The sequence below is a fragment of the Panthera onca genome, chromosome B4 (genome assembly GCF_046562875.1).
Source record: "Panthera onca isolate mPanOnc1 chromosome B4, mPanOnc1 haplotype 2, whole genome shotgun sequence".
Classification (NCBI taxonomy): domain Eukaryota; kingdom Metazoa; phylum Chordata; class Mammalia; order Carnivora; family Felidae; genus Panthera; species Panthera onca.
Window position 1 is genome coordinate 93898026 of NC_138345.1, and position 14910 is coordinate 93912935.

Here is a 14910-nt window from a genome sequence, read left to right on the forward strand (position 1 = left end):
TTTAAAATCAAGGTACAACTGAAGGAAAACAAACCATGGAAGCTCTAGGGAAAAAGTGCATATTGTCTTTGTTAAAGTGGTAGACAAGAAAACTAAAAATTCAGAATTTGGCTTTCAATGAAATTTTGATTAATTTTTTCACTTCATTTCCCCATTTGAAGAATGAAGAAAATAGTTCCCAGCAGTCTTCACTGAAAGATTGTTCTCTAGACAAATATTTATCAAGGCTCAAAAGAACATTGGGTCTTGGACACTCTGAAATCCTTGATTATAACTGTCTTCTAGCATCTGGGAAAAGCAAAGCAAAGAGATTTTAACATACTTCTCTTGTTCTTCTTAGTGTTCTTAAGTAGAGGAGAAATACCTAAAGAGCACACCATGGTACTGAAGAATGTTTCTAGAAGCTCTCAGTGGGTAGTTGTGTACCAGATATCCAACTGCATTTTTTTTTAAAGATTTTATTTTTTTAAGTAATCTCTACATCCAGTGTGGGGCTTGAACTCATAGCCCTGAGATCAAGAGTTGCATGCTCCACCAGCTGAGCCAGGAAGGTGCCCCCAACTGCATTATTTTTGTTTGGAATAAACCCAAGCTATACATCTCCATAAATTTAGTATTGTGGGGGCCCTTCAGGACATTCCCCTAAGACGTGAATTCTGATTACAACTTTGCTGGCCGTGAGCACCTTTAGCCTCAGAGTGGATGTTAAGTTCTGTGTATTGGCAGGTTTCCAACATTTACTAATTGGGTTATGCCTACTTAAATACTCCTGGCAGTTTCCCTTGGCCACCACATTCTCCACACGCTGCCCTAACCTGTTTTGTATATAGTCTGCCTTTGGGCTCTGCCTAGACATTTATAGCTTTTCTTTCACAAGAAGTCTTAATAAAGTATTGATTTGTATATTCTTTAGTTAGTAATTTATTGTTGATTATAAAAGTAATTCACACTGTAGAAAATATAAAGAGAAAAATGTGCTTTTCATCCTACCATCGGTGAACCAAATATTAATACTTTAGTGTGTTTTAATGTAGTGTTTTTTTCTGGATGCATGTATTTTGTGTAGGTGTGGGAGAAAGAAAAATAAGTGTGGATGTTATTTTTTAAAATGAGAAGCCTCTTATTTTGCTACTGGGCACAAAGAGTAAGTTTAAAAAAAAAAAAAACCCTTTTTTTTTTCTGGAACAATTTTAGAATCACAGAAAAGTTGAAAAGATACTGCAGAGATTCTCATATACCCTTTACCTGGCTTTCCCTGACGTTAATCTTTTTTATTTTTTTTAAGTTTATTTTATTTATTTACTTAGAAAGAAAGAGAGAAATCCCAAGCAGGCTCCACACTGTCAGCGCGGAGTCCAATGTAGGGCTTGAACTCAGAAACCATGAGCTATGACCTGAGGTGAAATCAAGAGTTGGATGCTTAACCAGCTGAGCCGCCCAGTCGCCCCTTCCCTAATGTTAATCTCATATAGTTACTGTGACACATATTTCAAAACTAAGAAATTAACAATACTGTTAACTACAGACTTTATTTGGATTTCCCCAGTTTATCCACGAATGTCCTTTTTCTGTTCCAGAATCCAATCCAGGATACCATATTGCATTTTAAAAGAACAGATCTGTTCTTTCTTTCCTGCTTTAACTTTATACCATGAACATTTTTTGGTCATTAAATGTTCTTTAAACAATGCTTATTAATGGCCCCATACGTGGAAAGATGTACTCTGATGTAACTAATTCTGGTTAACTTTGTGGTGGGGGGCATTTTGGGAGGTTGGGGAGTGTTAGAAAACACATATATCAACCATTTTTATTAATGGTGTACTTGAATCAGATAATTTTAATGCTAGATTATAGCAGTAATTTTGAATGCATTGCTCTAAAAGTGGAAAATAAATAATCAAGTTTATTTTCCTTTGAGGTTATGTTTAAGAGCTTTTAGATTGAGTTAAATGCAGAATCTGAGCTGTTCATGAAGCAATTTGTTTTGAGGGTTATTTAGAGTTGCTTGGCATTTGGCTAACCTTACTTTAAGTAGATTATGTGTATACATTCTGTGTACACACAGTCAATATTTAGGCTTTTAATAGGAGTCTTGTACTAGCATGATATCCACCTGTGTTTGGAAATACAGATTTATGGTATATTCCACTTACATATTCAGTTTTTCAAATTACCACTTTATTTCCTTTCATTAATGTTTATTTAGTTCTAGGTTAAGCATATAATATAAAAAGCGAAGATGCCTAGAGATTCTCTTGCAATGTTGCATCATTTTATGGATATTTATTGCTTGATTGATATTGAATAAGTTGCATATTTCACATGACGTCTGAAGTTAGAGTGGCTTGCATTTAGTGTTTTGTTTTAAAGAATAAAGCCAAATGCTTTTTAAGAACCATTATTAAGAAAAATTCTGTAAAATTGATACTTAGATTTTACCTCTTGCTGTTGCTCAGTTTAGTAAAATGTCATAGGTTAAATATTATGCTAGAGTTCGATCTAGGCTAGTGAACTACTGTCTATTATTAAATTTATAAGCTAGAAGTTTATTTTGAGGCTTAAGCTATCACTTGTTAATTTGATGCAGTTGTATGAATTCATATATAGAAATAACTGAGCTGAAGAATCTGAACATTGAATTTTGTTACACAATACTCACAGAAAATTGAATGCACCATCTCCATAAGACCAAATATATTTATTCCAGTTTTCAGGCATTTCTGGAGAACACCTATTCTTTCTTACTGCTGTCTTACATGACTGCTTTCTGTGGTGTGGTCTGTGGATTTTTAGTGGCGAGAGCTACATGATCTGTCATATAGAATATTTGGCACTTTGATGTTACTGGAGGACAGTATTTGATTTCCTTGTACATATTTTTAGATTGCAATATAAAGTTCTAAACTAAGGGTTTGAGAGGTCCCAAGGTTGATTTTTTTTCCTATGCTTGAAGATGCTGGAATTGTTGCCGTTGGTACTGATTACCATTATTGACTTAGCTAGAGTAGAGTGACTCATCTTCTGGGTTTGCACATGTGTAGTTGTGTTTTTATATCTTGGGACAGAGATTACGGACACTCAAACTTAATTATATAAATTTCATTAGCAGTGTTTCTAGGTGTAATATATTCCAAAGTTATAGATGATTCCAGGATTGAATTATGACCAGTATAATTAAAGGTAGAGTGGTGTTTTATATAATCTTCCATTTTAATTTCTCTTATTTTTAGCAAGCCATTTTAATACCACTTTCTCAGTATTTGCTAAGTACACACACAATTGTTGATAGATAGTAAAGATATAGCTACAGATTCTTTTATTTCATTCTTAAAATGCATGATTGAAAGTGACTTTTTTCAGATCAGTGTGAAATATGAAGTCAGAGTGGGTAACTTTTTTTTAGGTCTGGAAGAAGTATCTGAACTTCAGGTCATCGTCCTACAGTGACACACTCACTGCAGGCAAGTTCAGATGCTGTTAGGAGAATATTCATGTTTATAGATGGATGCTGTGACTGTGACTGTAGGTTAGACTTTGGGCATCATAGAAAGTAAAACACCATGGACTGTATTCTTAGGAATTACAAGTTCTCCTTGTATGTACTCTAGATTTTCTGCCTCTATAGGATGGTATTTTGGTTAAGACATGAGTGGCATCTTTCAGATTCTAAGGGAGAATGTGAACTGTGAAAGTACAAACTGGCCCCTCAGGAAATGGCACGAGCCTGTCTTCCTACCTATATCTCTTAATATTTTCCTAGGCATACCCTGTCTTCCAGCTGTAAGAAATTATTTGCTATGTCTGGAGCAGGCCATGCCCTATTAGACTTCTGTGCTTCTGCATATACTCTTGATCTGGATTGCCCTTGCCTTGTTAACATTTTAGATTTACTCACAGGAAAATGAATTGACAACAGTTTAAATATATATAAGTATGTGCTTACTTTTTCTTGATCATCCTGGTTTTACTTATCTCTTACAGAGAAAACAGAAATGAGAGGAATCTGGTTTAAATTGCAGTACCAGGAATTTAGATTAGACATAAAGAGTTTCCAGAAAATAAAGTACCAGATATTGAAGTGATTTGTAAGTAATATAATTAATTTTGAAGAGTTTTTTATTTTTGTTTTTTTGTAAAGTTTAAAAAGGAGGGGGTGGTTAAAGGGTTCTGAACTGCAAAGTGGTTCACCACCATAGCCCCTAGTAAAATAAAAAACCTAAAGGAAGAAAAATCTATTTAGGAATATGCAGATACAACCATATTCATGGATAGAAGCTTAAAAGATAATTGGGAACTTTTTGGTTTTGTGTGTCCATGTGTACTTTAAATTTTTTCAGCTAACAAGGAAACTGTTGCAGGTGTCCTTACTTTTCACAGAATGGCTCTGGTTTTGTGACTAGCAGAATATACTGAGAAATCTCTCCCCTTAGCTTGTTTGTTTGTTTTTTAACTCTTCCTTAGAATAATATAAATAATAAAAAATCCTTAGCAGTGTTAAAATAAGCAGAAAACTAATATGTATCAATCAAAAAAAAAAAAAAAAAAAAGACCTTCCCAGTAGTTTAAAAATAACCAAACCACTGACACAAAGAACAAGGTTTTTGAATACCATTCTCTTGATTGTTTTAATATAATTAAATGTGGAGTTAGCTGTGCCCCAAATTTAGAGTTATATTGCTATGCTTCTAACTATAGATATTCTGTCCTGGCTACATTTGAACAGAACTACTGTAGTATAAGCCAAATTCACCCACAGTGCTAGTGAACTGAAAGAGCAAATATACCTTCCTAAGCACCAAATTTATAATCACACTCATGAATAGAGTTCAGTGTTCTCTTTGCTTGTCATTCTGCAAGAATCATATTGGAATGATTTAGGACAGCTTTACTAAATTTATTAATGTAACTCTTGTTATGAGGATAGTGCTTAAGTTCTAGGCTTCTGTGCTTAGAGAGCAAAAGGCCCCTTTGTAATACAAGAGATTTTTACCTGTAGTGGTGATATAATAATTCCTTGTCTTTTTAAACATATTATTAAACGTATATACACATATTATATATGTTTTTCTAAATGTTTTTATAGCTAGAATTTATTTGGTTTTCACAATAACTCTGTGAATAGGTATCCTAATGCTATAAATGAGGAAACCTAGGCACAGAGAGGTTGACTGATTGCCATTTAAAACATCGTTTTAAAATCAATTATTATTATTTCAGTGGCTAACATCTAATTGCTTACTATATACTAGACACTGTTTTAAGCTTTTTATATATTTTAATTAATAAGAGCTTGGGCTTTGGAGTTAGATTCAGATTTAATCCTGGATCTTCTTCTTATCAGCTATTGACTTGGGAAAGCTACCTAACTTCTTTAAGCCTTGGTTTCTTCATTTGGAACAGAGAAATAATGCTAGTACCTACCTCATTGGGTGGTTGTATAGATTGAGATAATCCAAATGAGTCTGTCTAGCATATAGTGAGGGCTTTAGTGGAATCATAGTTGCTCTCATGTAGATATGTATTTTATAAAGTAATATCCATGTTACAGCAAGATTATGGCTCCATGTAGTGTCTATAACTATCTCTTTCCTCTCACTACCTCCAAATCACCTTTTGTAAGCCTTCTGCTTCTGGGAAGAAACCAAAGACAGTTAAGAAGTCATGGAGAGTATCTGAGACATTCATGTTTCAGAGTCAAAGGCAGGACACTGTGGTCCATTGGGTTGTTTCATTCCAGGAGTGCTTTGGTATATCAGTTATTCAGAACTCAGAATGTGTTCTTGTATATCCTTTTAAATGAGGCCATAATGTCTATTAATCCCTGATACAACTGACATACTAAATGTTTGCGTAGAAAAAGCAAGCAAAGAACTTCATGGTACTTTGGCAGTGCTAATAATCAAGTAATAAAATAACAAAAATGAATATATATATTGATACTCAAAAAGAGGTTCAGAGAGAATTCTGGGAACATGGTAAAATAGGAAGCATCAGGAATCAATCTCCCCACATCGGCAACAGTTGCCCTGGCAGGATCTTACATAACTGTTTTGGTAAATTGGAGTTATTAAAGATTTGCATCTGCTTGGAGAAGGCTTGGCTATAAATTGTGATTAATTTTGGTCAGTTTCAGCTCTCAGCACAGCTACCCATCTTCTTCTCCTAGTCCTGTGTAGCTTACACATAGCTTGTGAGAGCCAAGATAGGCAAAAAGGATCTTCTCTTCCAAATGTCAGAAATCTGTGCTTGGGTCACTGACTGCTGCTTCTGATCACAGAGGTACACAGGAAGAGATGGGCAGTCAACCACTGTTGTTGAGCCTCTCCCTGTTGTTGTAAGCTCTTCCCCTCCAGCTGAAGTGACTTCTGGGAGATTTAAAGGGCTAGCACCTTCTTTTGCCCCATTCAGTTTTCTCTTTCTCCCCCTCTGGGAAACAGACATTAAAGACTACAACATTCTAAAACAACTGCATATACAGGGAGATTTCAAAAGTGACTACACATGCCCAGAAAAAGGCCCAGAAAAGACCTGAGAAGACCTTAAGTTTATATCTTAGGCTGACTATTGGCAAAAGAGGGAGCCTATGACAATCAAAAAAATAAAATGGCAAAAAACAGCAAAGGGGAAAATCTGATTTCTACCACATTAGATTAAAATACCACTTTTCAACAACAACAAAATCACAAGGCAAAGGAATAAGAAAGTATGGCCCATTTGAAGGAAAAAAAGAAATCAACAGAAATTGCCCTTGAAAAAGTCCTGATGACAGATATATTACACAAAGACAAAAACAATTGTCTTAAAGATACTGAAAGAACTAAAGGAAGATTTGGAAAACAAATACCAATAAAGGAATAAATAAAAAGAAATCAAATCCTGGAGCTGAAAAGTACAATAACTAAAATGGAAAAATTAGTAGATTCAAAGGCAGATGTGAATAGGCAGAACAAAGAGTCAGCAAACATGAAGATAGGACCATGAAAATTATCAAGTCTGAGGAACAGAAAACAGATTGAAAAAAAGTGAACAGATCAAACAAACTGAAGAAAAATGAACAGAATCTAAGAGACCTGTAGGATACAGTCAAGTGGAGCAACATACATATTGGAGTGCTAGAAGAGAGAATATTTGAAGAAATAAGGGCTGAAAACATCCCAAATTTGATGAAAGAACCGATGAATGTAAACGTCCGAGGAGCTCTTTGCACTCTGAATAATTTAGATTAACTCAAAGAGACACACATCAAGACACATTTTTAAAAATTTATTTATTTTTTAATTTACATCCAAATTAGCATATAGTGCAACAATGATTTCAGGGATAGGTTCCTTAAGCCCCTTACCCATTTAGCCCATCCCCCCCCCCACAACCCCTCCAGCAACCCTCTGTTTATTCTCTATATTTAAGAGTTTCTTATGTTTTGTCCCCTCCATGTTTTTTTTTTTTTTTAATTTTTTTTTTCAACGTTTTTTATTTATTTTTGGGACAGAGAGAGACAGAGCATGAACGGGGGAGGGGCAGAGAGAGAGGGAGACACAGAATCGGAAACAGGCTCCAGGCTCCGAGCCATCATCCCAGAGCCTGACGCGGGGCTCGAACTCACAGACCGCGAGATCGTGACCTGGCTGAAGTCGGACGCTTAACCGACTGCGCCACCCAGGCGCCCCCCCTCCATGTTTTTATATTATTTTTGATTCCCCTCCCTTATGTTCATCTGTGAACATATAATATTTTATGTTATAATATTTGTCTTTCTTTGACTAATTTCACTTAGCATAATACCCTCTAGGTCCATCCATGTAGTTGCAAATGGCAAGATTTCATTCTTTCTGATTGCTGAATAATCTCCATTGTATATATATACCACATCTTCTTTATCCATTCATCCATCGATGGACATTTGGGCTCTTTCCATGCTTTGGCTATTGTCAGTAGCACTGTTACAAACATTGGGGTGCATGTGCCCCTTCACAACAATATACCTGTATCCTTTGGATAAATACCTAGTAGTGCAATTGCTGGGTTGTAGGGTAGTTCTATTTTTAATTTTTTGAGGAACCTCCATACTTCCTGTTTTCCAGAGTGGCTGCACCAGCTTGCATTCCCACCAACAATGCAAAAGAGATCCTCTTTCTCCGCATCCTTGCCAACATCTGTTGTTGCCTAGTTGTTAATGTTAGCCATTCTGACAGGTGTGAGGTGGGATCTCATTGTGGTTTTAATTTGTATTTCCCTAATGATGAGTGATGTTGAACATTTTTTCACGTGTCGGTTGGCCATCTGGATGTCTACTTTGGAGAAGTGTCTATCCATGGCTTTTGCCCATTTCTTCCCTGGATAATTTGTTTTTTGTGTGCTGAGTTTGGTAAGTTCTTTATAGATTTTGGATACTAACCCTTTATCTGATATGTTTGCAGATATCGTCTCCCATTCCATCGGTTGCCTTTTAGTTTTGCTGATTGTTTCCTTTGCTGTGCAAAAGCTTTTTATCTTGATGAGGTCCCAGTAGTTCATTTTTGCTTTTTTTTCCCTTGCCTCTGGAGACGTGTTGAGTAAGAAGTTGCTGCAGCCAAGGTCAAAGAGTTTTTGCCTGCTTTCTTCTTGAGGATTTTGATGGCTTCCTGTCTTACATTTAGGTCTTTCATCCATTTTTAGTTTATTTTTGTGTATGGTATAAGAAAGTGGTGCAGGTTCATTCTTCTGCATGTCGCTGTCCAGGTTTCCCAGCACCATTTGCTAAAGAGACCGTCTTTATTCCATTGGATATTCTTTCCTGCTTTGTCAAAGATTAGTTGGCCATATGTTTGTGGGTCCATTTCTGGGTTCTGTATTCTGTTCCATTGATCTGAGTGTCTGTTCTTGTGCCGGTACCATACTGTCTTGATGATTACAGCTTTGTAATACAGCTTGAAGTCTGGGATTGTAATGCCTCCAGCTTTGGTTTTCTTTTTCAAGATTGCTTTGGCTATTTGGGTGTTTTTTGTTTTTTGTTTTTTGTTTTTTGTTTCCAAATTTTAGGATTGTTTATTCTAGCTCTGTAAAGAATGCTGGTGTTGTTTTGATAGGGATTGCCACATCAAGATACATTTTAATTAAACTTTCTAAAGCCAAACACAAGGAATCTTGAAAGCAGCAAGAGAGAAGCAAATCATCATATATAAGGGATCTTCAATAAAGTTATCAGTAAATTGCAAAGTTAAAAACTTTGGAGGCCAGGTGGCAGTGGGCTTATATATTCAAAGTGCTAAAAGAAAAAAACTGCCTGGGGCACCTGGGTTGCTCAATGGTTAACCATCCGACTTCGACTCAGGTCATGATCTCACAGTTCATGAGTTTGAGCCCTGTGTTGGGCTCTGTGCTGACAGCTCAGAGACTGTAACCTGCTTTGAATTCTGCGTCTCCCTCTCTCTCTGCCCCTTCCCTGCTTGCATTCTTTCTCTCTCTCTGAAAAATAAATATAGAAAAAAAGTGCCAACCAAGAATTCTGTATCTGGCCAAACTGTCCTCTAAAAGTAAGGGAGAAATTAAGACATTCCCAGATAAACAAAAGCTGAGGAAGTTCATTATCACTAGACCTGCTCTGTAAGAAATTTTCAAGGGAGTTCTGCAACGTGAAATGAAAGGATGCTAGACAGTAACTTGAAGCCATATGGAGAAATGAAGATCTCACTGGAGATGAATACAGGGGAATTATAAAAACTAGTACTGTTGCAACAACGATTTATAACTGCATTTTTTGTTTTCTACATGATTGAGAGACGAATAACATTTAAAGGTGAAAAAAGGCTAATATTGTAATTGTGGCTTGTAATTCTTTTGTTTTCTATATAAGAAACTAATAACATCGGAAAAGAATTATTAGTTTATCTTTTTGGGCACTATGAGTATAAGCACAGAGCTTTGGGACATCAGTAACTGAAAGGAGTGGGGATGGAGATGTAAGAAAGCAGAGTTTTTATATGTTATTGATGTTAAGCTGGTATAAATTCACATTGGATTATTATAACTTTAGGATGTGATCTAATCCCCATGATAACCACAAAGAAAATATCTGTAGAAAACACACACAAAAGGAAATCAGAAAGAAATTTAAACATTTCACTACAGGAAAAAAAAACAAAAAACCTAAACACAAAAACAGTAATGTAGGAAATGAGGGACAAAAAACCTTAAGACATATAGAGAACAAATAGCAAAATGACAGAAGTCCCTTCGTATCAGTAATTACTTTAATTGTAAATTCATTAAACTCTCCAATCAAAAGACAGATTGGCATAATGGATAAAAACACATGATCCAACTATATGCTGTCTACAAGAGGCTCACTTTAGAGATCCAAAGACAAGTAGATTGAAAGTGAAAAGATGGAAATATATATTGCATTCAAATTGTAACCAAATGAGGTCGGAGGTGGCTGTACTAATATCAGATAAAATAGACTATAAATTTAAAAAGTTTGTAAGAGACAAGAATATTATATATTAATAAAATATTCAACAGAGCAAGAAAGTATAGCAATTATAAACATTTATGTACCTAATGACAGATCATCAAAATATACAAAGTAAAAACTGACAGAATTGAAGGGAGAAATAGACAGTTTTACAATAGTAGTTGGAGACTTCAGTACCCTACTCACAATAATGGATAGAACAACTAGACAATATCACTAAGGAACTAGAGTACATAACCAACTGAATCTAACAAACAAACGAAACACGCTACCCAATGGTAGTAGCATCCACGTTTTTCTCAAGTACACATGGGACATTTTTCAGGATAGATGATATGTCAGGCTGTAGATTAATTCTTAATACATTTTAAAAAATAGGTATCATACAAAGTATCTTCTCTAACCATGGGGGTGAAGTTAAAAATCAACAACAGAAGGAAAACTGGAGAAAAATCATAAAATTCTGGAAATTAACACACTTTTAAACAATCAGTGTATCAAAGAAGAAATCGCAAGGAAAATTAGATAATACTTAGAGATAAGTGAAAATAGAAACATGCCAAAAAGAATGGGATCCAGAGAAAGCAGTACTAAGGGGGAAATTTACAGCTATAAGTGCTTACATTAAAAAATTAGGAAAACTTCAAAATGACAACATAACTAACTTAAGGAACTAGAAAAAGAAGAACAAACTGAAACCAAGGATAACAGAAGGAAGGAAATAATGATGTTTAGAGCAGAGATACGTTATACAGAGAATAGGAAAAAAAAAGCAACGAAATAAAAAGTTAATTCTTTAAGACAACAAAGTTGGCAAATGTTTACTAGATAAAGAAAAAAGAGGGAAGATTCAAATTACTAAATTAAGAAATGAAAGTAGAGATATTATTACTGATTTTACCAAAATAAAAAGTACTATAAGACAGTACTATGAACAATTGTACACTAACAATGTATCTAACAATCAATTAGATAGCATTGATGAAGGACAAATTCCTAGAAATAAAATCTACCAAGAAAATCACAAATAGAAAATCTGAATGGGCCTAGTAAGGAGATTGAACCAGTAATCAAAAATATCCTGACTAGAAGAGGATTGGTTTCACTGTTGAGTTCTACCAAACATTTAAAGAGTTAACATTAGTCCTTCTCAAACTTTTCCAAAAAACTGAAGAGGGAACACCTCTTAATTCATTCCATGAGGACAGCATTACCCTGATGCCAAACCCAGACAAAGACACTGAAAACTACAGACCAAGATCCTTTTTTTTTTTTACAGATTTTATTTTTAAGTAATCTCTACACCCAGCATGGGGCTTGGACTCACAACCCCAAGATCGAGTCTCATGCTCCACTGCCTGAGTCAGTCAACCAAGTGCCCCCCAATATCCCTTATGAACATTGTTGCAAAAATCCTCCCCAAAATACTAGCAAATACAAGCATACATTTAATATGTAAATCAGAAACATATTAAATCCCACATGACAAAGTGAGATTTATTCTTGGAATGCAAGAGTGGTACAACATAGAAAAATCAATCATTATAATGTACCATATTAATGAAGTGAAGGGAAAAAAACCACATGATCATCTCAACTGATACAGAACAAGCATTTGACAAAATTCAATATTTTTTCATCGTAGAAAAATTTAAAAAATGAGGAATAGAAGGAAACTACCTCAACATGACAAAAGCCACCTCTGAAAACCACACAGTGAACATCATACTCAGTACTGAAAGACTGTAAGACTTTCCTCTAAGATTGGAACAAGTCAAGGATGCCTGCTTTCACCACTTTTATTCAACATAGTACTGGAAGTTCTAGCCAGAGCAGTTAGGCAAGAAGGAGAAATAGAAGGCATCCAAATTGGAAAGGAAGAAGTAAAACTATCTGTTTGCAGATGATATGATCTCATATGTATTGAAAGATTCCACACACAAAAATTTTTTAGGACTGATAAACAAATTCAGCAAAATACTAGGATACAAAGTCAATATGCAAAAAATAGTTACATTTCTATATACTAGCAGTGAACAATCTGAATGGAAATTACAAAAGCAGTTCCATTTACAGTAGCATCAATAAAATACTTACGAATTAAGTTAACCAAGGTGGTGAAAGACTTGTACAACAAAATCTACAAAACATTGCTGAAAGACATTAAGGAAGACATAACTAAACACACCTGTGTTCATGGATTAGAAGATGTAATATTGTTAAAATGTGAGTGCTCCTCGAAGAGAGCTGCAGATTCAGTGCAACCCCTATCAAAATCCAGTGGTGTTTTTTTTTTTTTTTTTCAAAAAATAGAAAAACCCACCCTAAAATTTATATAGAATCTCAGGGGACCCCAAATAGCCAAAACATTTTTTTGAAAAAGAACAGGGGGCACTTGGGTGGCTCAGTTGGTTAAGCATTTAACTCTTGATTTTAAAGCTCGGGTCATGATCTTATGGTTTGTTGGATCTAACCCCACATTGGATCTGTGCTGACGCACAGAGCCTACTTGGGATTCCCTCTCTTCTCTCTTTGTCTCAGTCCCCCTGCTTGAACTCTCTTTTTCTCTTTCTCAAAATAAATAAACATTTTTTTAAAGTATTTTTAAAAAGGCAAAACAGGGCGACTCACACTTCCAGATTTCAAAACTTATTACATAGCTACAGTAATCAAACAGTATGGTATTGGCATAAAGACAGACTGATAGACCAGTGGAATAGAATAGAGAATCCAGAAACAAACCCTCACATATATGGTCAACTAAGTTTTGACAAAAGTGCCAATACCATTCAATGGGGAAAGGACAATCTTTTCAAAACATGGTGCTCGGGAAACTGGATATCCACATGCAAAAGAATGAACTTGTACCCTCACCTAACACCCATACAAAAATTAACTCAAAAAGGGTCAAAGACGTAAATATAACATAAAACAATATAGTTCTTAGAAAAAAAAAACATTAAACAAAAGCTTCACGACATTGGATCTGGCACTGCTTTCTTGGGTATGACACCAGAAGCATAGGCAACAAAGGCAAAAATAGACAAATTGGACTTCACGAAAAATAAAAAATTTTGTACATGAAAAGACAATATTCAACAGACTGAAAATGGCAACCCACGGAATGGGGGGAAATATTTGCAAACCACATATTTGATAAGAGATTAATATGCAAAATATATAGAGAACTTCTAAAAGTCCGGAACAGGGGTGGGCACCTGGGTGGCTCAGTTGGTTAAGCATCCGATTCTTCGCTTCGGCTCAGGTCATGATCTCATGGTTCATGAGTTCAAGCCCCACATCAGGCTCCATACTGACAGCACGGAGCCTGCCTGGGATTCTCTGTCTCCCTCTCCCTCTGCCCCTCCCCTGCTCACTCTCTCTGTCTCTCTCTCAAAATAAATCAATAAACTTAAAAAAAATTTTTAGAGTCCAAAACTAAAAAACATACCAACTCAAAAATAGGCCAAGGCCAATAGACATTTCACCAAAGAAAATATATGAATGATTACTAAGCACATAAAAACATGCTCAAGATCACTAATTATTAAGGAAATGCAAATCAAAACTACATGGAGATAACATCTCATACCCATTAGGATGGCTAATACCAACAAACAGAAACAGAAAACATGTTGGTGAGGATGTGGAGAAATTGGAACTCTTAGGCATACTCGTGGGAACATCAGTGGTACAGCTGCTGAGGAAAACAGAATGTCAGTTCCTCACAAAATAAAAAATAGAATTACCCTGTGATCAGCAGCATTGAATTGAAAGCACAGTCTCAAAGATATCTGTACATTCATGTTAGCAGCTGCATTATTCACAGTAGCTAAAAGGTGGATAAATGTCCATCAATAGATGAATGGATAAGCAAAATCTGGTGTGTGTGTGTGTGTGTGTGTGTCTGTGTGTGTGTGTGTGTCTGTGTGTGTGTGTGTGTGTGTGTGTAGTGGAATATTGTTCCAGCTTTAAAAGGAAATTGTGACACCTGTTACAGCATGGGTAAGCTTTAAGGACATCATGCCTAGTGAAATAAGGCAGGCACAAAAAAGATAAATACTGTGATCTCATTTATATACGGGTACCTAGAGTAGTCAAACTCATAAAAACAGAAAGTAGAATGGTGGTTGCCAGCATTAGTTGGGAGGGGAAATGAGCTATTTAATGGGTACAGAGTTTCGATCTTTTAAGATGAAGAAGTTCTAGATATTGGTTGCACAACAATATTGAATATATCTAACTCTCATAAACTGTGCACTTAAAAATAGATAGGATAATCAATTTTATGTTATGTGTCTTTTACTCAAATAAAAAAAATTAGGAAAAGAAAAAAAAAGAGGACTGAAGGTAGGACAGAATAAAAAGTTTTCATAGATTTTGTTGGATGCTTTTCAATATTTTCTAGAGCCTTATAGGTTGGTACACTGATTCTTTGATATATTTTATTTCAA

General features: G+C 35.3%; 1 protein-coding gene across 3 annotated transcripts in view; it reads left to right on the forward strand.

The window, feature by feature from the left end:
• The window catches only part of FRS2 (fibroblast growth factor receptor substrate 2), a 110782-nt gene that overhangs the window by 77455 nt on the left and 18417 nt on the right, over positions 1 to 14910 (forward strand). Inside the window, exon 4 of one of the 3 annotated variants that reach the window (XM_060657007.3) lies at positions 3985 to 4088. The exons of the other annotated variants lie outside the window; for them this stretch is intronic. The gene's annotated coding sequence lies outside the window, so the exon portion shown is untranslated. The remainder of the gene's footprint in view (positions 1 to 3984; positions 4089 to 14910) is intronic. 3 annotated transcript variants of the gene reach the window in all.